Source organism: Rutidosis leptorrhynchoides, chromosome 4 (assembly GCF_046630445.1).
Source record: "Rutidosis leptorrhynchoides isolate AG116_Rl617_1_P2 chromosome 4, CSIRO_AGI_Rlap_v1, whole genome shotgun sequence".
In the NCBI taxonomy this organism is placed as follows: domain Eukaryota; kingdom Viridiplantae; phylum Streptophyta; class Magnoliopsida; order Asterales; family Asteraceae; genus Rutidosis; species Rutidosis leptorrhynchoides.
The window spans coordinates 610422721-610445565 of NC_092336.1; positions in this window are offsets into that span (position 1 = coordinate 610422721).

A 22845-nucleotide genomic window follows, 5' to 3' on the forward strand; every position below is an offset into this window, starting at 1 on the left:
TTAACTACTTATGTTATATTAATTATATCATTTCAACTTATATTAACTTTAATAATTCATTTTATTTAATTAAACTTATGTTATGACATAATTATACACTTTTAACTTTAATAAACATTATAACTTATGTTATTATTATAATTTACACTTTTCAAATTAACGTTGACTATGTTTGACCAAGTTTGACTTTTGAGTTGACTTTCGGTTGACTTTGACTTTCAGTTGACTTTTGTTGACTTTCTAAATAAGGAAACTTTCCTAACTTAAAAACTTTCCAAAAATAGAAACTTTCCAAAAATAGAAACTTTCCAAAAATAGAAACTTTCCTAAAATAGAAACTTTCCAAAAATGGAAACCTGCTAAAAATAGAAACTTTCTAAAAATAGAAAGTATGTGTCCGTACGCTGTTCCAGTCAAACCGATGCTTGCCGAGTATTGTTCTATGTCTACTTGCAACATGTACAATAGCTATCATACTAAGACTTGACCTAAGTTAGTTATTTATATCGACCTGCTTTATTTATAGGTCGGCGTTGTGATCATTCCTGATCACTTTATTCTATTTGCTGTTCGCTTGTTTGTGTGGTTTCTTCAGTTGCTTTTAAGGTGAGTTATAGTCCCGTATTTACATACTTTTAAAAGTATACTTTTTGGGATATGATTACATGCATTTTTTATTTACGTTTAGACACAAGTAACAGTTAAATTTAATTATTCATTGTGAGTTGGACAAAAATATTTCCTAGTCTGGTAACTGTAATCATTGGTTTCTACCGGTGAACTCGAATCCTATGGATAGATCTATCGGGTTTGACAACCCCATTTCGAGCTAGTCGCGCTAGCAATTTATAATCGGAATGTTTACTACTTCGTAATTTGTTATAGATACACTGTCTAAGTGTATATTTTTATTGTGTTTGGCAAGGGTAAATAAAGGGTTAAGTGGTTACCAGGTGGCTCATTGATAATGGAATAATGTTTAATGTTTTCTAACATTTTTAAATCTTGTGGTCTAAAGTTTATTTATTTATTTAAACCTATAATTCACTCAACCTTTGTGTTGACAGTTTACTTGCATGTTTTCACAGGTACTTGAGTTTTGTGATGCTTCCGCTGTGTTTAGAAGAGTTTGCATGCATTTGGACAGATTTTATGAAACAATTTATGAAACTTAAGCTTGCATTCTATTTTTGGATAATTTAAACTTGTGGGTTTGTTGGCAAGGTTTTGTGTCAACTTTTGGTTTATTACTATGGTTGGTTGTTTAAAACTACATATTTTGGTTTGTTTCCTTTTTGGGAAACTATTGAGATAAAAGAATGCAACTTTGTTTATTTAATTCATTTAAGTCCGATCAAGCTGTGGGACCAACTGACGGATCCGTTAAGTGTTTTGACGGGGTCGTCACATGTGGTATCAGAGCCTTGGTTGTAGGGAACTAGGCGGTCTTAATGTGGTCAACCCGTGGTTTTTAGGGTGCATTAGAGTCTAGTCTACAGCCCGACCTTTTTGCTATAGCATTAATGTGCATTTCATTTCGTATAAGTTATATTATTAGCTTTTATATCTTTTTGGTATGTGGTTTGCGGTTTTGCTGTTTGCAGATGTCGACTTCGAGCGATAACTCCGTTGCTGCTCCTGCTCCACCGTCTCCTGCTAGACGACGTGCTAATCAACCAGAGATCGATGATCCTGTTCATTACTATTTTTCTACCATTACTCATATGAACCGGGCTTATAATGAGGTGACACGTATTAACTCCCTTAATGATTGTTTGCGCACTTTGCCACATAATAAAGTTATGGACGAGATCCGTGCCGACACGGGTAACTTTATCACTTTCAAGCATAGGGTTGAGGATGAGAACCATAAGCGTGATCGAGAAGTTAAGGCTAAGTTCGAGGCTCTCGAGAGCACTGTTCGTGTGTTGAAGGAAGAGTTGGATGTTGTGAAAGGGAAGTTGCGTAAGTATGAGGATCCTGCCGAGACTCATGCTGGACCAGCTTATCACACCCGCTCTAAGCGAATGTGATATGATTATTCATATTGATTATCTATTTCATCAGACTTAATGTCCTTTTTATACATACATTTTGGGTTATGTACGGCGTTTTGCCGAGGATTTTATTAAGATTTTGTTATGGGATATTTTTCATTATGTATGGATGGTTATTTTTATGACATCTATTATCATTATCATGTTTTATTTCTAATGTTGTGGCTCTTGGCATGTTATATTATGCGTAATATATGTTCATGTATGTTAGGTGCTATGTATATTGTATGATGTTATCATAAAATATGTATGCATGTGATGGTTATTTCTATAACAATCATAACTGTCATGTTATTACTCATAGTGTTAGTTAACTAATATCTTAATGGTTAGTCTTTTCGTGTTTTGATCTATTCCTTTATGACACTAGTATTATTCTTGGTACTAACGATGTGTTATTCTATTTTGAAGATCATGCCTCCAAGAGAGTCCACTGAAGCACGTATGCAACGCCTGATCAATGAAGGAATTGCTGCTGCTATGGCAACAAATGCTAATGTTAACGCCAATGTGAACAACAACGTGGGATGCTCCCACAAAACTTTTATGGCTGGTCGACCCCAAGAATTCAGTGGTACGGAAGGACCAATAGGGCTTACTCGTTGGTTCGAGAAAATCGAATCTATTTTCAGGTCAGTCGGGTCCGTGAAGAGGACAAAGTTAGTTTTGCTAGTTGCACTCTCAAGGATAGTGCCTTGACATGGTGGAACAATATGGTTAGTAGTTTGGGGAACGATGTAGCTTATGGTTTGGCCTGGAATGATTTTAAAGAAAGATTGATCACCCGCTATAGACCTCGGGGTGAGCTTAAGAAGCTAGAGGTTGAGCTCAAAAATTTGAAAATGCATGGCACCGAGTTAGATGCCTATGAACGAAGGTTTTTCGAGTTAACTTTGCTGTGTCCTAGGGTTTATGCGGACGAGGACCGCAAAATTGAGGCTTACATTGATGGTTTGTCCGAGAAGATTGAACACGGGGTTGAGTCTAGTGAACCCCAGACTATTGAGGCGGCTATGTCTATGGCCCACAAACTTAATGACAAGGTGTTGAGAAGAAGCAAGACTACAGTTGCTGAAATTAGTGAAGAGGTGGTTAAGAAGGCTGATAATGGGAAACGAAAGTGGGATAACAACCGCAATCAAAACCAAAATCAGCAGAAGAAACAGGATACCTCAGGTGCTAATAACAGAAATCAGCGTGTGTGTCCTCGTTGCTATAAAGCTCATGATGGTTACTGCACAATTACTTGTCAGAGGTGCTCTAAGCAAGGGCACATTGCTAAAGATTGTACAGTGCTTTTGCCGGGTTCTGCTACTCCCGCGGCTGGTGGTAATAATAATGTTGGAAATAGAGGTGGTAACGGAAATGGTAATGGGAAACCGAATAATGGAGGTAATCCAAGGGTTTGTTATGAGTGTGGGAAGCCGGGGCATTTCCGAGATGCTTGTCCCAACAAGAAGACTGCTGAAACTGCACGCGGCTGAGCGTTCAACATTAATGCTAAGGATGTGGAGGAAGATCCTAAGCTTGTTACTGGTACGTTCTCAGTCAACGATTTATCAGTTTATGTACTATTTGATTCAGGGGCTGATTTAAGTTTCGCGTCGAGTAAATTAAGTCCGAGAATCAAAACGCCGTTAACTCCCTTAGACAATACTTATGTTGTTGAAGTAGCTAATGGTAAAGAACTTACTGCTAAGACTGTACATCGCAAATGTAACATTAATCTGGGTGGTAGGGATTTTGAGATAGATTTGATACCGATTGAACTTGGTAGTTTTGATATTGTTATTGGTATGGATTGGTTGTCTGCGAACCGTGCTGAGATCGTGTGTTATGATAAGGCTATTCGTATTACCGATGTGATTGGAGAGCCGCTGATGGTCTTTGGAGATAAGAAATGCACAAAGTTAAATCTTATTAGCTGTATGAAAGTTCGTAAACATCTCCGCAAAGGCTGTCATGCTATTCTTGCTCATGTTGTTGATCCTAGTAAGGAAGTAAAGAACGTTGATGATGTTCACATTGTTAGGGATTTTCCCGAGGTGTTTCCCAATGAATTACCTGGCCTTCCACCGCAACGCGCGGTAGAATTTCAAATTGATCTTGTTCTCAGTGCTGCTCCTGTAGCACGTGCTCCTTATCGTCTTGCGCCTTCCGAACTTCAAGAATTGTCGAGTCAACTTCGTGAGTTGTTAGACAAAGGTTTCATTCGTCCTAGCTCGTCCCCTTGGGGAGCTCCCGTTCTGTTTGTTAAGAAGAAAGATGGTTCTTTTCGTTTATGCATTGATTATCGTGAACTGAATAAGCTCACTGTTAAAAATCGTTATCCTCTTCCGAGAATTGATGATCTGTTCGATCAGCTTCAGGGTTCTTCGGTTTATTCAAAAATTGATCTTCATTCTGGCTATCATCAGTTGCGTGTTAAGGAATTGATGTTTCAAAAACTGCTTTTCGCACCCGTTACGGTCACTTTGAATTTCTTGTTATGCCGTTCGGATTGACAAATGTACCTGCTGTGTTCATGGACCTCATGAACCGTGTGTGTAGACCCTATCTGGACAAGTTCGTTATTGTTTTCATCGACGACATCCTTATCTATTCTAAGAGTGATGAAGAGCACGAAGAACACTTGAGGTTAGTGCTTGATTTGTTAAAGAAAGAAGAGTTGTACGCTAAGTTCTCTAAGTGTGCTTTTTGGTTAAGAGAAGTTCAGTTCCTTGGTCATATTGTTAGTAAACAGGGAATACAAGTTGATCCTGCTAAAATTGAGGCGATTGAGAAGTGGGAAACCCCAAAAACTCCTACTCAGATTCGTCAGTTCTTAGGGTTGGCAGGTTACTATCGAAGGTTCATTCAGGATTTCTCTCGTATTGCGAAACCTCTGACTGCTTTAACGCATAAGGGGAAGAAGTATGAGTGGAAGGATGAACAAGAGGATGCTTTTCAGATTTTGAAGAAGAAGTTGACTACCGCTCCGATTTTGTCACTACCAGAGGGTAATGACGATTTTGTTGTTTATTGTGATGCATCGCGACAAGGCTATGGTTGCGTTTTGATGCAACGAAAGAAGGTTATTGCGTATGCTTCACGACAGTTGAAGATTCACGAACAGAACTATACAACTCATGATTTAGAGTTGGGGGCTGTTGTTTTTGCGCTTAAAATTTGGAGACACTATCTTTATGGTGTTAAGAGTACTGTGTACACCGATCACAAGAGTCTTCAACATATCCTCGATCAGAAACAGTTGAACATGAGACAACGAAGATGGATTGAGACATTGAATGATTATAATTGTGACCTTTTGTATCACCCGGGTAAGGCCAATGTTGTGGCTGATGCATTGAGTCGTAAAGAAAGGACTGAACCTCGCAGGGTTAGGGCCTTGAATATGACAGTTAGATCAAACCTCGTTAGGCAGATTCTTGAGGCACAACAAGAAGCCTTAAAGGAGGAGAATTTCGTGAAGGAGAATGTAGAAAAGGTAGCTAAGAAGTTTGAAGTACGAGCTGATGGCACTAGGTATTTTGCGGGACGTCTTTGGGTTCCAAAATTTGAAGGTCTTCGACAACTTGTTTTGGATGAGGCTCATAAGTCTAGATACTCTATTCATCCTGGTTCAGGAAAGATGTATCAGGATCTTAAGGAGTTGTATTGGTGGCATAATTTGAAAGGTGATGTGGCTACGTATGTGGCTAAGTGTTTGACCTGTACTAAGGTCAAAGCTTAACATCAAAAACCGTCTGGACTTTTGGTGCAACCAGAAATTCCCGAGTGGAAGTGGGAAGGTATCACTATGGATTTTATTACTAAGTTACCAAGAGTTTCGGGTGGCTATGATGCGATTTGGGTGATTGTAGATCACCTCACTAAGTTGGCTCACTTTTTGCCGATTAGGGAAACGGATTCGATGGATAAACTCACCCGTTTGTATTTGAAAGAGATTGTTTCTAGGCATGGTGTTCCCGTGTCCATTATTTCCGACCGAGACAGTCAATTTGTGTCGAGGTTTTGGCGATCTTTACAGGAAGCCTTGGGTACTAGGTTGGATATGAGCACCGCTTATCATCCTCAAACGGATGGTCAAAGTGAAAGGACCATTCAGACATTAGAAGATATGTTGCGAGCGTGTGTCATTGATTTTGGAAATGGGTGGGATAAATATTTGCCGCTAGCTGAGTTTTCTTATAACAACAGTTACCACGCAAGTATTAAAGCCGCACCGTTTGAAGCTTTGTACGGTAGGAAATGTAGGTCTCCTATTTGTTGGAATGAGGTTGGGGATGCTCAACTTACAGGTCCAGAGATTATTCACGAGACTACTGAGAAGATTGTACAAATTAAAGAAAGGTTGAGAACAGCTAGGAGTCGGCAAAAGAGTTATGCCGATAAGGGAAGGAAAGATGTTGAATTTCAAGTTGGTGATCGTGTTATGTTAAAGGTTTCGCCTTGGAAGGGCGTAATCCGTTTTGGTAAAAGAGGGAAGTTAAGTCCTCGTTTCGTGGGACCTTTTGAGATCATTGAAAGAGTTGGACCGGTGGCTTATCGTTTGAAATTGCCACAAGAACTCAGTGCTGTTCACGATGTTTTCCATATTTCGAATTTAAAGAAGTGCTTGGCTGAATTTAATCAGACTATTCCTTTGGAGGAACTTCAAGTTGATAAGCAATTGCATTTTATTGAGGAGCCTGTTGAAATCATGGACCGAGAGGTTAAGACTCTTAAACAGAGCAAAATTCCTATTGTTCGGGTCAGATGGAACGCTAGACGCGGTCCCGAGTTCACTTGGGAGCGTGAAGACCAGATGAAGCAGAAATACCCGCATTTGTTCTCAGATGCCGAGTCAACCCCTGCGCCTGCTTAAATTTCAGGACGAAATTTCCGTAACGGGAAGGTACTGTCACGACCCTACTTTTTCCGTTATCTTTTCCGTTAATTATTTAACGGCCGTTAACTGTTAGTGTGCCACGTCATTTCTATGACCTATATTATTATTTTTATAATATATATATATATATATATATATATATATATATATATATATATATATATATATATATATATATATATATATTAATTATTATGTGTTATGTGAATATTTGTATTCATATTTTAATTTATACGTTTCTACGTCTCGCGGATTTCCATCCGGCGAATCTTTTTGGTTTTCAAACCAACGGTCGAGTTTTTGGGACATTTAAATCCTAAATATTTTAAATATGATATTTTAAGATCATATTATTATATAGTGTATTTATATTTATTTTTCGTCGCGCGTTTGTTATCTTTCCGGATTTTTAATCGCGTAAGTGCGTTTTCGCGTTTCGGGACTCGTTCGGGCTTTCGGGCCATCAGGAATTAAACATTTAAGTGAGATGGGCCAAATGGGACCCACCCCACCCGTAGAATCGGCCGAATGGGTGGGGAGGGGATATCCCCTTTTGTTTTCAATTTTCATCTCATTTTTTTTTTTTTCATATTTTCTATCTAAACCTAATTTTTTTTGTTTTCTCCTCCCTTCTACTTTTTTGGGCGACACCACCACCAACCTTCATCATCATCATCATCTAAAATTAAAGCTTGGATCAAGGAGTGATTAGTACCAACGCGTTCCTCTCGTTCTTCTCTACGCGATTACATAGATCGTTTCTCGATTAGGGTATAAACCCTAACCCTAGAATTTTCAATTTTTCATTTTTTTATTGTATTTTGATGATTATTTAGTAGTATGATGTTTGTGGATTATTGTAATGGTGTTTGTATGCATAGATGTACTCATAATCACATGTTTTCTGTTTGTTAAATTCTGGACAGCAGCTATTTCGTGTATTCTGGGTTTGTGACTAAGATAAATGTTAAAATAAAGTATTTAAATGAGTTCCTCTCATCAAGACATTAATTTTAGACTCCGGATTCATGTCGTTTCGATTCCCGGAGCCCTAGTTATGATCAAATTACTATTTTGTTAAAATTGAATTGTGGATTGACATGAACCAGGTTTGGTCCGACTTTGTGGCCATCCTTGGTGTCTTTAGGGTGTGTTAGTGTGTTAGGACTGATGGTGGGATGAACTTTCATGTTCGGGTCACCTAAATCCGAGCCACGGTTCACCCGTTACCACTAAAACACAATTTTGAGTAAATTGAAGGTCCAAGTGGTGTCATGGCTGATTACCATGACTTGTGGACTGTTCTTAGTGTGTTCTTGAGTGCACCTTTGTGTCGGGTGGTTTGAATAGGCGGAGATGCATATAAGGCTCGCCAGAAATCGACACCCGGGGCTCAAGATACAACCCGATGAACTTTTGAATTAAAACTTATGTTTAATTCTAAAACTTATGATAAAAATAATGAAACTCATTATTAATTAATTACTTATGATAAAAGAAGTAATTATTATTATTTAAGACTTATGATATAAATATTTATTATATCATTTAATTATTATTTATGATTTAATTAACCTTTTAATTTAACTTATGATTAATAACACTTTTATTATTAATGGAAAATACTTATGATAAGTATTAAATTTATTTTATAAGAATATTATTATAAGACTTATAATAAAGATTAAATAATTATTTAATTATTATAAGACTTAATTATTATTTAATTATGATTTAATTATTAAATACTTATGATTTAATAATTATATTTAGAAACTTATGATATGATTAATAATTCATTATTAATTAATAATACTTATGATATGATTTAAAATTTATTATTAATTAATAATATTTATATTATGACTAATATTTAATTAATTAATTAACTACTTATGTTATATTAATTATATCATTTCAACTTATATTAACTTTAATAATTCATTTTATTTAATTAAACTTATGTTATGACATAATTATACACTTTTAACTTTAATAAACATTATAACTTATGTTATTATTATAATTTACACTTTTCAAATTAACGTTGACTATGTTTGACCAAGTTTGACTTTTGAGTTGACTTTTGGTTGACTTTGACTTTCAGTTGACTTTTATTGACTTTCAGTTGACTTTTGTTGACTTTCTAAATAAGGAAACTTTCCTAACTTAAAAACTTTCCAAAAATAGAAACTTTCCAAAAATAGAAACTTTCCAAAAATAGAAACTTTCCAAAAATGGAAACCTGCTAAAAATAGAAACTTTCTAAAAATAGAAAGTATGTGTCCGTACGCTGTTCCAGTCAAACCGATGCTTGCCGGGTATTGTTCTATGTCTACTTGCAGCATGTACAATAGCTATCATACTAAGACTTGACCTAAGTTAGTTATTTATATCGACCTGCTTTATTTATAGGTCGGCGTTGTGATCATTCTTGATCACTTTATTCTATTTGTTGTTCGCTTGTTTGTGTGGTTTCTTCAGTTGCTTTTAAGGTGAGTTATAGTCCCGTCTTTACATACTTTTCAAAGTATACTTTTTGGGATGTGATTACATGCATTTTTTATTTACGTTTAGACACAAGTAACAGTTAAATTTAATTATTCATTGTGAGTTGGACAAAAATATTCCCTAGTCTGGTAACTGTAATAATTGGTTTCTACCGGTGAACGCGAATCCTATGGATAGATCTATCGGGTTTGACAACCCCATTTCGAGCTAGTCGCGCTAGCAATTTATAATCGGAATGTTTAGTACTTCGTAATTTGTTGTAGACACACTGTCCAAGTGTATATTTTTATTATGTTTGGCAAGGGTAAATAAAGGGTTAAGTGGTTACTAGGTGGCTCATTGATAATGGAATAATGTTTAATGTTTTCTAACATTTTTAAATCTTGTGGTCTAAAGTTTATTTATTTATTTAAACCTATAATTCACTCAACCTTTGTGTTGACAGTTTACTTGCATGTTTTCACAGGTACTTGAGTTTTGTGATGCTTCCGCTGTGTTTAGAAGAGTCTGCATGCATTTGGGCAGATTTTATGAAACAATTTATGAAACTTAAGCTTGCATTCTATTTTTGGATAATTTAAACTTGTGGGTTTGTTGGCAAGATTTTGTGTCAACTTTTGGTTTATTACTATAGTTGGTTGTTTAAAACTACATATTTTGGTTTGTTTCCTTTTTGGGAAACTTTTGAGATAAAAGAATACAACTTTGTTTATTTAATTCATTTAAGTCCGATCAAGCTGTGGGACCAACTGACGGATCCGTTAAGTGTTTTGACGGGGTCGTCACAAATGTCATCAAAAGGATGAGGGTTTCCTAATGTCCAACAGCCTCGTAATAATCTAAAAACCTTGTTTCTCACCCCAACTACTGTATCCGTCACTTGTGGTAAGGTCTTATTTAAAAGTTGCAATCCGATGTACTTTTTCTCACTTTGGTAAGAAGCGAACATCACTAACCCGTAAGCATAACATGCTTCTTTATGTTGCATGTTAGAAGCTCTTTCTAATTCATGAAATCCTATGTTGGGATATGTTGAGTCAAAATAGGTTCTTAACCCGTATCGTAAAATTGCATTTGGGTTCCCCGCATTTAATGCTTTAAAGAAAACACGGCGTAACTTACGGTCTCCCCAATGTGATATACCCCACCTATCAAAGGAAAGCCTTTTATAAACTAAGGCATTTCCGGAAAGTCTTTCAAATGTTTGACAAGTTAATTTTGCCATAACTAAATGTGCTGATGAATTCTGACCGACTCTAGACAAGATTTCCTCAATTATATCCTCTGGTAGGTCTTCTAAAATATTCGATTGTCTACCCTTAACGTCCATTTTGTTTTTATACTGTAAAATAGACAAGGATTAGATTCGTAATAACAAACAATACAAGCAATTTTTACATAGAACATAAAAGTACAAGCACACTACAATACATTTATTACACAACATGCTCACACCCCTTTAATCTGAATCACTGGTTTCTTTTTCTTCGGACTTGGTTCTTTTTCCTAATCTTCTAGGGATATATGATGTTCCTCTAATACGAGTCGTCGTTTTCCACATTGGTTTAGAAAAACCTGGTGGTTTAGAGGTTCCCGGGTTATTGTCACGATATTGAAAATACGGGTGTTGACGGTACATATAAAGTTCATCGGGATCGGAATCAGATTTCTCTATTTTGATGCCTTTTCCCTTATTATTTTCTTTTGCCTTATTAAATTGGGTCGGGGTAATTTCTATAACATCATCGGAATCCTCATCAGGATCCGATTCATCGAAAAATTGGTAATTTTCCCAATATTTTGCTTCCTTAGCGGAAACACCATTGACCATTATTAACTTTGGTCCATTGGTTGAGGATTTTCTTTTATTTGACCGGTTTTCTGTGGTTCCTACTATTCCCCCCTCCGGAACCTCTTCTTCTTCTTCCGGTTCCTCTTCTTCTGGTTCCTCTTCTTCCGGTTCCTCTTCTTCCAGTTCCATTTCCTCTTCTTCCGGTTCTTCGGGAACTTGTGAATCTTGCCAATATATATTCGAATCTTCGTTATTATTAGGTGAGTCAATGGGATTTGTGCTAGAGGTAGACATCTATCACACAATATCAAATATGTTAAGAGATTAATATATCACATAATATTTACATGTTAATAATATATAGTTTCCAACAAAAATGTTAAGCAATCATTTTTAAAGAAAATACGGTCGAAGTCCAGACTCACTAATGCATCCTAACAAACTCGATAAGACACACTAATGCAAATTTTCTGGTTCTCTAAGACCAACGCTCGGATACCAACTGAAATGTCCCGTTCATATTGATTATAAACGTTCCATATTAATTGATTTCGTCGCGAGGTTTTGACCTCTATATGAGACGTTTTTCAAAGACTGCATTCATTTGTAAAACAACCATAACCTTTATTTTATGGTTTAAAAAGCATTACGTAGATTATCAAATAATGATAATCTAAAATATACCGTATACACACGACCATTACATAATGGTTTACAATAAGAATATATTACATCAAAAATAAGTTTCTTGAATGCAGTTTTTACATAATATCATACAAGCATGGACTCCAAATCTTGTCCTTATTTTAGTATGCAACAGCGGAAGCTCTTAATAATCACCTGAGAATAAACATGCTTAAAACGTCAACAAAAATGTTAGTGAGTTATAGGTTTAACCTATATATTATCAAATCATAATAATAGACCACAAGATTTCATATTTCAATATACATCCCATACATAGAGATAAAATTCATTCATATGATGAACACCTGGTAATCGACATTAACAAGATGCATATAAGAATATCTCCTATCATTCCGGGAAATCCTTCGGACATGATAAAAACGAATTCGAAGTACTAAAGCATCCGGTACTTTGGATGGGGTTCGTTAGGCCCAATAGATCTATCTTTAGGATTCGCGTCAATTAGTAGACCAGTTTACTAATTCTTAGGCTACCAAGCAAAAGGGGCATATTCGGCTTCGATCATTCACCCATATAATGTAGTTTCAATTACTTGTGTCTGTTTCGTAAAACATTTATAAAACTGCATGTATTCTCATCCCAAAATATTAGATTTTAAAAGTGGGACTATAACTCACTTTCACAGATTTTTACTTCGTCGGGAAGTAAGACTTGACCACTGGTCGATTCACGAACCTATAACAAATATGTAAATATATATCAAAGTATGTTCAAAATATATTTACAACACTTTTAATACATTTTGATGTTTTAAGTTTATTAAGTCAGATGTCCTCGTTAGTAACCTACAACTAGTTGTCCACAGTTAGATGTACAGAAATAAATCGATATATATTATCTTGAATCAATCCACGACCCAGTGTATACACGTCTCAGGCTAGATCACAACTCAAAGTATATATATTTTTGGAATCAACCTCAACCCTGTATAGCTAACTCCAACATTACTGCATATAGAGTGTCTATGGTTGTTCCAAATAATATATATACATGGGTCGATATGATATGTTAAAACATTTACATACGTGTCTATGGTATCTCAAAATTACATAATATATTAGAATACATGTATAATACAATATAAGTTAGCTAGGATATGATTTGTATAGAATTGTTAATATTTCCCGTAGCTACAAAAATAAAAAAAATATCCAATCTTGTTTTACCCATAACTTCTTCATTTTAAATCCGTTTTGAGTGAATCAAATTGCTATGGTTTCATATTGAACTCAATTTTATGAATCTAAACAGAAAAAGTATAGGTTTATAGTCGGAAATATAAGTTACAAGTCGTTTTTTAAGAGGTAGTCATTTCAGTCGAAAGAACGACGTCTTGATGACCATTTTGAAAACATACTTCCACTTTGAGTTTAACCATGATTTTTGGATATAGTTTCATGTTCATAAGAAAAATCATTTTCCCAGAAGAACAACTTTTAAATCAAAGTTTATCATAGTTTTTAATTATCAAACCCAAAATAGCCCGCAGTGTTACTACGACGGCGTATGTTCGGTTTTACGGTGTTTTTCGTGTTTCCAGGTTTTAAATCATTAAGTTAGCATATCATATAGATAGAGAACATGTGTTTAGTTGATTTTAAAAGTCAAGTTAGAAGGATTAACTTTTGTTTGCGAACAACTTTAGAATTAACTAAACTATGTTCTAGTGATTTCAAGTTTAAACCTTCGAATAAGATAGCTTTATATGTATGAATCGAATGATGTTATGAACATCATTACTACCTCAAGTTTTGTGGATAAACCTACTGGAAAAGTGACAAATGGATCAAGCTTCAAAGGATCTTGGATGGCTTGAAAGTTCTTGAAGTAGAATCATGACACGAAAACAAGTTCAAGTAAGATTTCCACTCGAAATAAGATTGTTATAGTTATAGAAATTGAATCAAAGTTTGAATATGAGTATTACCTTGTATTAGAAAGATATCTTACTGTAAATAAGAAAGATTTCTTGAGGTTGGATGATCACTCTACAAGATTGGAAGTAAGCTAGCAAACTTGGAAGTATTCTTGATTTTATGAAACTAGAACTTGTAGAATTTATGAAGAACACTTAGAACTTGAAGATAGAACTTGAGAGAGATCAATTAGATGAAGAAAATTGAAGAATGAAAGTGTTTGTAGGTGTTTTTGGTCGTTGGTGTATGGATTAGATATAAAGGATATGTAATTTTGTTTTCATGTAAATAAGTCATGAATGATTACTCATATTTTTGTAATTTTATGAGATATTTCATGCTAGTTGCCAAATGATGGTTCCCACATGTGTTAGGTGACTCACATGGGCTGCTAAGAGCTGATTATTGGAGTGTATATACCAATAGTACATACATCTAAAAGCTGTGTATTGTACGAGTACGGATACGGGTGCATACGAGTAGAATTGTTGATGAAACTGAACGAGGATGTAATTGTAAGCATTTTTGTTAAGTAGAAGTATTTTGATAAGTGTCTTGAAGTCTTTCAAAAGTGTATGAATACATATTAAAACACTACATGTATATACATTTTAACTGAGTCGTTAAGTCATCGTTAGTCGTTACATGTAAGTGTTGTTTTGAAACCTTTAGGTTAACGATCTTGTTAAATGTTGTTAACCCAATGTTTATAATATCAAATGAGATTTTAAATTATTATATTATCATGATATTATGATGTATGAATATCTCTTAATATGATATATATACATTAAATGTCGTTACAACGATAATCGTTACATATATGTCTCGTTTCAAAATCATTAAGTTAGTAGTCTTGTTTTTACATATGTAGTTCATTGTTAATATACTTAATGATATGTTTACTTATCATAATATCATGTTAACTATATATATATATATATCCATATATATATATGTCATCATATAGTTTTTACAAGTTTTAACGTTCGTGAATCACCGGTCAACTTGGGTGGTCAATTGTCTATATGAAACCTATTTCAATTAATCAAGTCTTAACAAGTTTGATTGCTTAACATGTTGGAAACACTTAATCATGTAAATAACAATTTCATTTAATATATATATAAACATGAAAAAGTTCGGGTCACTATATTTCATTTGTCCTTTACCCCAATAACTCCATCAAACTCAATAACCTCAATAGCTTCGAAAAGATTGCTGTCCCATATCAATAATTGCCCGCACGATTTACCTACTTTTGTCTTCTGAATAAAATCACAATTCGAAGAGCCCCATAACGAGAAGATCCATTTTCCGTTAACCAGATTCAATTTCGTTTCTTGTAAAGCTATAAATTAAGGTTTCTCTTTTGCAATAATACCTTTTACCCAACCTAATTTATCCACACCTTTCACAAACCCGAAACCCCTAATATTGAGCGAGATAATCTTCATAAGAAAAAAGTGAAAACGATAGATCAAGTGGACTTACTGATTGGAAGGCTTTGCCTTCCATTTGAGTCCAATTCTCCTGCCATAGTCACGAATATCATTTGAGTTCAGATGAATCGAAGACGAGTCCTCACCAGAGATAACATAATCTCTCAATTTCTTTTTAATTGCACACGAAGCGCAGTTAGATCGAGCAGGTCGCTCAACGTGATTTTTATAGTTTTATCATTAAAAATGTACAAAAACTTATGCATGTCTTAAATCATTATCATTAATGATAGTCATAAGGTCTATGTTTAGAAAAAATCTTTTTTTAAAATAAACTAATTTAAGATATATTAAAATACCCAATACTCTACGTTGGTTGTAAAATTAACAACTTAACAAAATGTTTACAAAACTAGTAGATTTCTCAGTAACAATTTAATATTACCGAATAAAAATATACGGAGTAATAAATGTAAAATTAAGAATTTAATACAGTATATTTTTTTTTCCAAGAGAACGAAAACTTATATACTCCGTATTAAAGGACTTTCAAGTTTCAACAATCTATCTATCTATCTATAGTTAATATTAAAATGCTAAAATGATGATGTCATTATTAGACTAATTCCTTTGTTAAGAAAAAATAAAAAAGAATAAAAAAAAATTTAAGCATGGTGGGTAATGTCATTAATCTAAATAATTTTGAATTAAAATTATATCTTATTAATTATTATTATTATTATTATTATTATTATTAAATCTTATTAATTAATTATTTTAATTATTAAAATTAAAAATTTTGAATTATTTTAATTAATTATTTGGAATTAAATACGAGAAAGTATAAAAGCTACGCAGAATAGATGACAATCAATATCACCTCTTATGATTAGATGTTGATTGTTTAATATACATTTTAGGTGTTTGATAAAATGTTCAATTAACGAGTTTCTTAATCGGACTCTGTGGTTTCACGGGTCATTAAACTAAATAACTTTAGCATTTACGTTCACTTAATAACTTAAACATATCATTAAACTGTTTCATTTAAACAACCCCGTAATTCCACGACTCATTTCATTAGTTTAATACAGTTTTTTTTTCCAAGAAAACGAAAACTTAAATACAATTCTATCACAAAACTAGCACCAAATATTGCAATCATCATTACCAGAAATGGTGAAACATACAATTGTAATCTGATAAAAGACCTGAACAAACTTGGATTAATTCGCGAACGTCATCACATTGAAAACTGTTTTACTAAAAATCAGATTCAAGGATGACTAAAATTCAAAAACAATAACAGATCAAAAATCCAAATCGATTCGTCATCAATATTCGAAATTGAAAACCTAACCCTAACAATTAACGGCCAAATCTAAAAAATCACGATTCGAGCCCTAAAATTCAGACCGTAGCATTTCGCAACAACGGCGTGAAGCTGTGACAATCAGAAATCGTAGCGTTTTTACAATTCGAAGACGAATCAACTTCCAAATCGGAAAACATCGCCGTGAAATCATCTAAATCAAAATCACGAAACTGATGTTCATCTTTCTCTAAAACGTTCAACAATTTTTGGAAGAAAACGACGTCGCATGGAAGAACGAGACCGCCGGTGATTTGAAATCCGAATTCTTCTTCCGCTTTGTTGAGTACCGAAACGAAAACAGGTAGGTTGAGAAAACGCATCGGAATGACGAAACGACGACGTTCAACGCCAATGTAAACAGCGAGGGAACCGGCGGTGGCTATGCGGCGTCGCCACCGTTGAACGACTTGTTTGAGGCGGACGATTTGGTTGATTTTGTTGCCGGTCTTCATTGGGTAAAAAAAAAAAAAAAGTGGTTTGTGAATGTGAGGCGATAATAAGTGGCAAGTACAATGGTTAAACAATCAAAAGAGGAGTATTTTTAGAGCAACTGAGTAATATTCGGGGTTATTATATTTTCCGCTTATAGAATTGATATATATGATCCTTTTATATTTACCATATATACGCATCCATTTATCACAATTCACACAGTAACGTTGTATTATTAAATTTTTCTTCGAAATGAAAAGAATGAAAAATAAAAAGAATGAGAGTGTTTTAGACCACTTGCTATGGTACAACTCTTTCACTATCATTTTTTCTGTCACATCAGCACAAACTCTTTAACATTCCCTTCACATTCCTTTCACTAAATACTCACTATCATACACTCCATTTCAAACTTTAATCAATTTAAAATTATTTTTTATATACAATAAATAAATACAAATAACATTTTATTCAATAAAATAAAAACATTACATTATTAAAAATTAAATATAATATAAATTTATAAATATATTATACGAGTACGTAATAATAATACATATAATAATCAACTAATTAAAACTCATCTACCCACCCCCATTTCAGTCAATCCTTCATCTTCCCCACTCCCCCATTTCAACTACAAGTCTACAACAAGAAAAATAAAATCGAAAATCAGAAGAGAAAGAGAAAAAAATTGAATATATATATATATATATATATATATATATATATATATATATATATATATATATATAGGGGTAGGATCAATGGGGAAGTAACCAATCGGGAGAAAGCGGGGGGAAGCAAATTTAATTTTTTTTTTCATTTTTTTTGAATTTTTTTTTTCCGGCATCAAGATCACACGAAAATATGAACATTTAGAAGAGACACTTCCTGATGAATGTTATTATTTAGGCGGGAAAACGATCGACAAAAATAACATTTAAGATAATATTGTTCGTGAAGAATATGAACGTTTTTTTTCCATGTTTTGTGAAGTAAAATTTAGCCCGATTTAGAGTTTAGGATTTAGGGTTTAGGGTTTGGTGTTTTGGGTTTATTCCATAAACCCAACACACCAAACCCTAAACCCTAAATCCTAAACCCTAAATTCTAAACCCTAAACTCTTAACCGTTCGTGTTAAAAACTCAATCTAAATCCTAAATCTAAACCCTAAACCCTAAATTTCTAAACCCTAATATCTAAACCCTATAAACCCTAATATCTAAACCCTAATATCTAAACCCCAATAGCTAAAACCTCAAAATACGCTCGAAAAACACGATAATTGTTATATATTACTTCTTCGAGCGTTTTTCTGCCAAAATAAAAACATTTATCACAAAGTGTCTCTACTAAATGTTCATATTTTCATCTCATCTATAATGTTCGTGAACAAAGTTTTTTCAAAAAACGAAAAAAAAAAGTTTTTGCTTCCCCCCGCTTCCCCCCGAATGGTTACTTCCCTCTTGATCCTACCACTATATATATATATATATATATATATATATATATATATATATGGGCATGATCAATGGGGAAGTAACCAATTGGGAGGAAGCGGGAGGAAGCAAAAAAAAAAATTTCGTTTTTTGAAAAAACTTTGTTCACGAACATTATAGATTGGATGAAAATAAGAACATTTAGAAAAGACACTTCGTGATAATATTGTTTGTGAAGAATGTTAACGTTTTTTTTTCAATATTTTGTGAAGTAAAATTTAGCCCGATTTAGAGTTTAGGGTTTAGGGTTTGGTGTTTTGGGACTCAAAACACCAAACTCTAAACCCTAAACCCTAAACCCTAAACTCTAAACCGTTCGTGTTAAAAACTCAATCTAAATCCTAAATCTAAACCCTAAATCTAAACCCTAAACCCTAAATTTCTAAACCCTAATATCTAAACCCTATAAACCCTAATATCTAAACCCTATAAACCCTAATATCTAAACCCTAATATCCAAACCCTAATATCTAAAACCTCAACATACGCTCGAAAAACACGATAATTGTTATATATTACTTCTTCGAGCGTTTTCCCGCCAAAATAAAAACATTTATCACAAAGTGTCTCTACTAAATGTTCATATTTTCATCCGATCTATAATGTTCGTGAACAAAGTTTTTTCAAAAAACGAAAAAAAAGTTTTTGCTTCCCCCCGCTTTCCCCCGATTGGTTACTTCCCTCTTGATCCTACCACTATATATATATATATATATATATATATATATATATATATATATATATATATATATATATATATATATATATATATAATTCAATTTTCAAACGGCTAAATTCATACAAACAAAGACCAAACGTGCAATTGGGCCCCACAAATACCCGTTAAGGGTTCGTTGCAGGTGTAGCTGGCGAACTCCTTGGCGAATTGGTGTCTATCTACGTGATTCACCGGCGGATGTTAATGAACCAGGTTGGCGGAAGATAAGAACTGGCCTTACTATCATTCCCAATGTGTTCAAATATGAGAGAAGAGTGTTAGCAAAAAATTAATGTACTATCTTTGATAATGTACTCTCCTTTCTTTTTCACTAAAAATTAAAATTTGAGAATTACTATTTTTCTTAATCTGTCTGTTTCCTTTTCTTTCATTTTCATAAAAAAAAATTCTCGATAATGCAATGTAAGTATTTTTGTTTTTTTTTCATAATTTTCTTTAACTTACATAAACACACATCTAGATCTATATTTATTTATTTGAAATTTTCTAACATATACTCTAATTCAATAAAAAATAATTATTTATCTATTTCAACTATAAATTTATTTAATGATATTTATTTTTATTTTTTTTTGAAAAGCAGAATATATATTAAAACTCAAAGCATAGAGCAGTGTACAAGTTCGCACGGTATTTACAAAACATAGAGATACTGAACTAGCATCCTATGCTATGCTAAGAAAAGTTAACAATTTCACACTAGAATCACTTGTGGACTGTAGTGACCCGAACTTTTCCATGTTTATATATATTAATTGAGATTGATATTTACATGATTAAATGTTTCCAACATGTTAAGCAATCAAACTTGTTAAGACTTGATTAATTGAAATATGTTTCATATAAACAATTGACCACCCAAGTTGACCGGTGATTCACGAACGTTAAAACTTGTAAAAACTATATGATGACATATATATGGATATATATATAGTTAACATGATATTATGATAAGTAAACATATCATTAAGTATATTAACAATGAACTACATATGTAAAAACAAGACTACTAACTTAATGATTTTTAAACGAGACATATATGTAACGATTATCGTTGTAAAGACATTTAATGTATATATATATCATAGTAAGAGATATTCATACATGATAATATCATGATAATATAATAATTTAAAATCTCATTTGATATTATAAACATTGGGTTAACAACATTTAACAAGATCGTTAACCTAAAGGTTTCAAAACAACACTTACATGTAACGACTAACGATGACTTAATGACTCAGTTAAAATGTATATACATGTAGTGTTTTAATATGTATTTATACACTTTTAAAAGACTTCAATACACTTATCAAAATACTTCTACTTAACAAAAATGCTTACAATTACATCCTCGTTCAGTTTCATCAACAATTCTACTCGTATGCACCCGTATTCGTACTCGTACAATACACAGCTTTTAGATGTATGTACTATTAGTATATACACTCCAATGATCAGCTCTTAACAGCCCATGTGAGTCACCTAACACATATGGGAACCATCATTTGACAACTAGCATGAAATATCTCATAAAATTACAAAAATATGAGTAATCATTCATGACTTATTTACATGAAAACAAAATTACATATCCTTTATATCTAATCCATACACCAACGACCAAAAATAACCAAAAACACTTTCATTCTTCAATTTTCTTCATCTAATTGATCTCTCTCAAGTTATATCTTCAAGTTCTAAGTGTTCTTCATAAATTCTACAAGTTCTAGTTACATAAAATCAAGAATACTTTCAAGTTTGCTAGCTCACTTCAAATCTTGTAAGGTGATCATCCAACCTCAAGAAATCTTTGTTTATTACAGTAGGTTATCATTCTAATACAAGGTAATAATCCTATTCAAATTTTGGTTCAATTTCTATAACTATAACAATCTTATTTCAAGTGATGATCTTACTTGAACTTGTTTTCGTGACATGATTCTGCTTCAAGAACTTCGAGCCATCCAAGGATCCGTTGAAGCTAGATCCATTTTTCTCTTTTTCAGTAGGTTTGTCCAAGAAACTTAAGGTAGTAATGATGTTCATAACATCATTCGATTCATACATATAAAGCTATCTTACTCGAAGGTTTAAACTTGTAATCACTAGAACATAGTTTAGTTAATTCTAAACTTGTTCGCAAACAAAAGTTAATCCTTCTAACTTGACTTTTAAAATCAACTAAACACATGTTCTATATCTATATGATATGCTAACTTAATGATTTAAAACCTGAAAACACGAAAAACACCGTAAAACCGGATTTACGCCGTCGTAGTAACACCGCGGGCAGTTTTGGGTTAGTTAATTAAAAACTATGATAAACTTTGATTTAAAAGTTATTATTCTGAGAAAATGATTTTTATTATGAACATGAAACTATATCCAAAAATTATGGTTAAACTCAAAGTGGAAGTATGTTTTCTAAAATGGTCATCTAGACGTCGTTCTTTCGACTGAAATGACTACCTTTAAAAAAACGACTTGTAACTTATTTTTCTGACTATAAACCTATACTTTTTCTGTTTAGATTCATAAAATAGAGTTTAATATGAAACCATAGCAATTTGATTCACTCAAAACGGATTTAAAATGAAGAAGTTATGGGTAAAACAAGATTGGATAATTTTTCTCATTTTAACTACGTGAAAATTGGTAACAAATCTATTCCAACCATAACTTACTCAACTTGTATTATATATTATGTAATCTTGAGATACCATAGACACGTATACAATGTTTCGACCTATCATGCCGACACATCTGTATATATTTCGGAACAACCATAGACACTCTATATGTGAATGTTTGGAGTTAGCTATACAGGGTTGAGGTTGATTCCAATATATATATAGTTTGAGTTGTGATCAATACTGAGATACGTATACACTGGGTCGTGGATTGATTCAAGATAATATTTATCGATTTATTTCTGTACATCTAACTGTGGACAACTAGTTGTAGGTTACTAACGAGGACAGCTGACTTAATAAACTTAAAACATCAAAATATATTAAAAGTGTTGTAAATATATTTTGAACATACTTTGATATATATGTATATATTGTTATAGGTTCGTGAATCAACCAGTGGCCAAGTCTTACTTCCCGACGAAGTAAAAATCTGTGAAAGTGAGTTATAGTCCCACTTTTAAAATCTAATATTTTTGGGATGAGAATACATGCAGGTTTTATAAATGATTTACAAAATAGACACAAGTACGTGAAACTACATTCTATGGTTGAATTATCGAAATCGAATATGCCCCTTTTTATTAAGTCTGGTAATCTAAGAATTAGGGAACAGACACCCTAATTGACACGAATACTAAAGATAGTTCTATTGGGCCTAACAAACCCCATCCAAAGTACCGGATGCTTTAGTACTTCGAAATTTATATCATATCCGAAGGGTGTCCCGGAATGATGGGGATATTCTTATATATGCATCTTGTTAATGTCGGTTACCAGGTG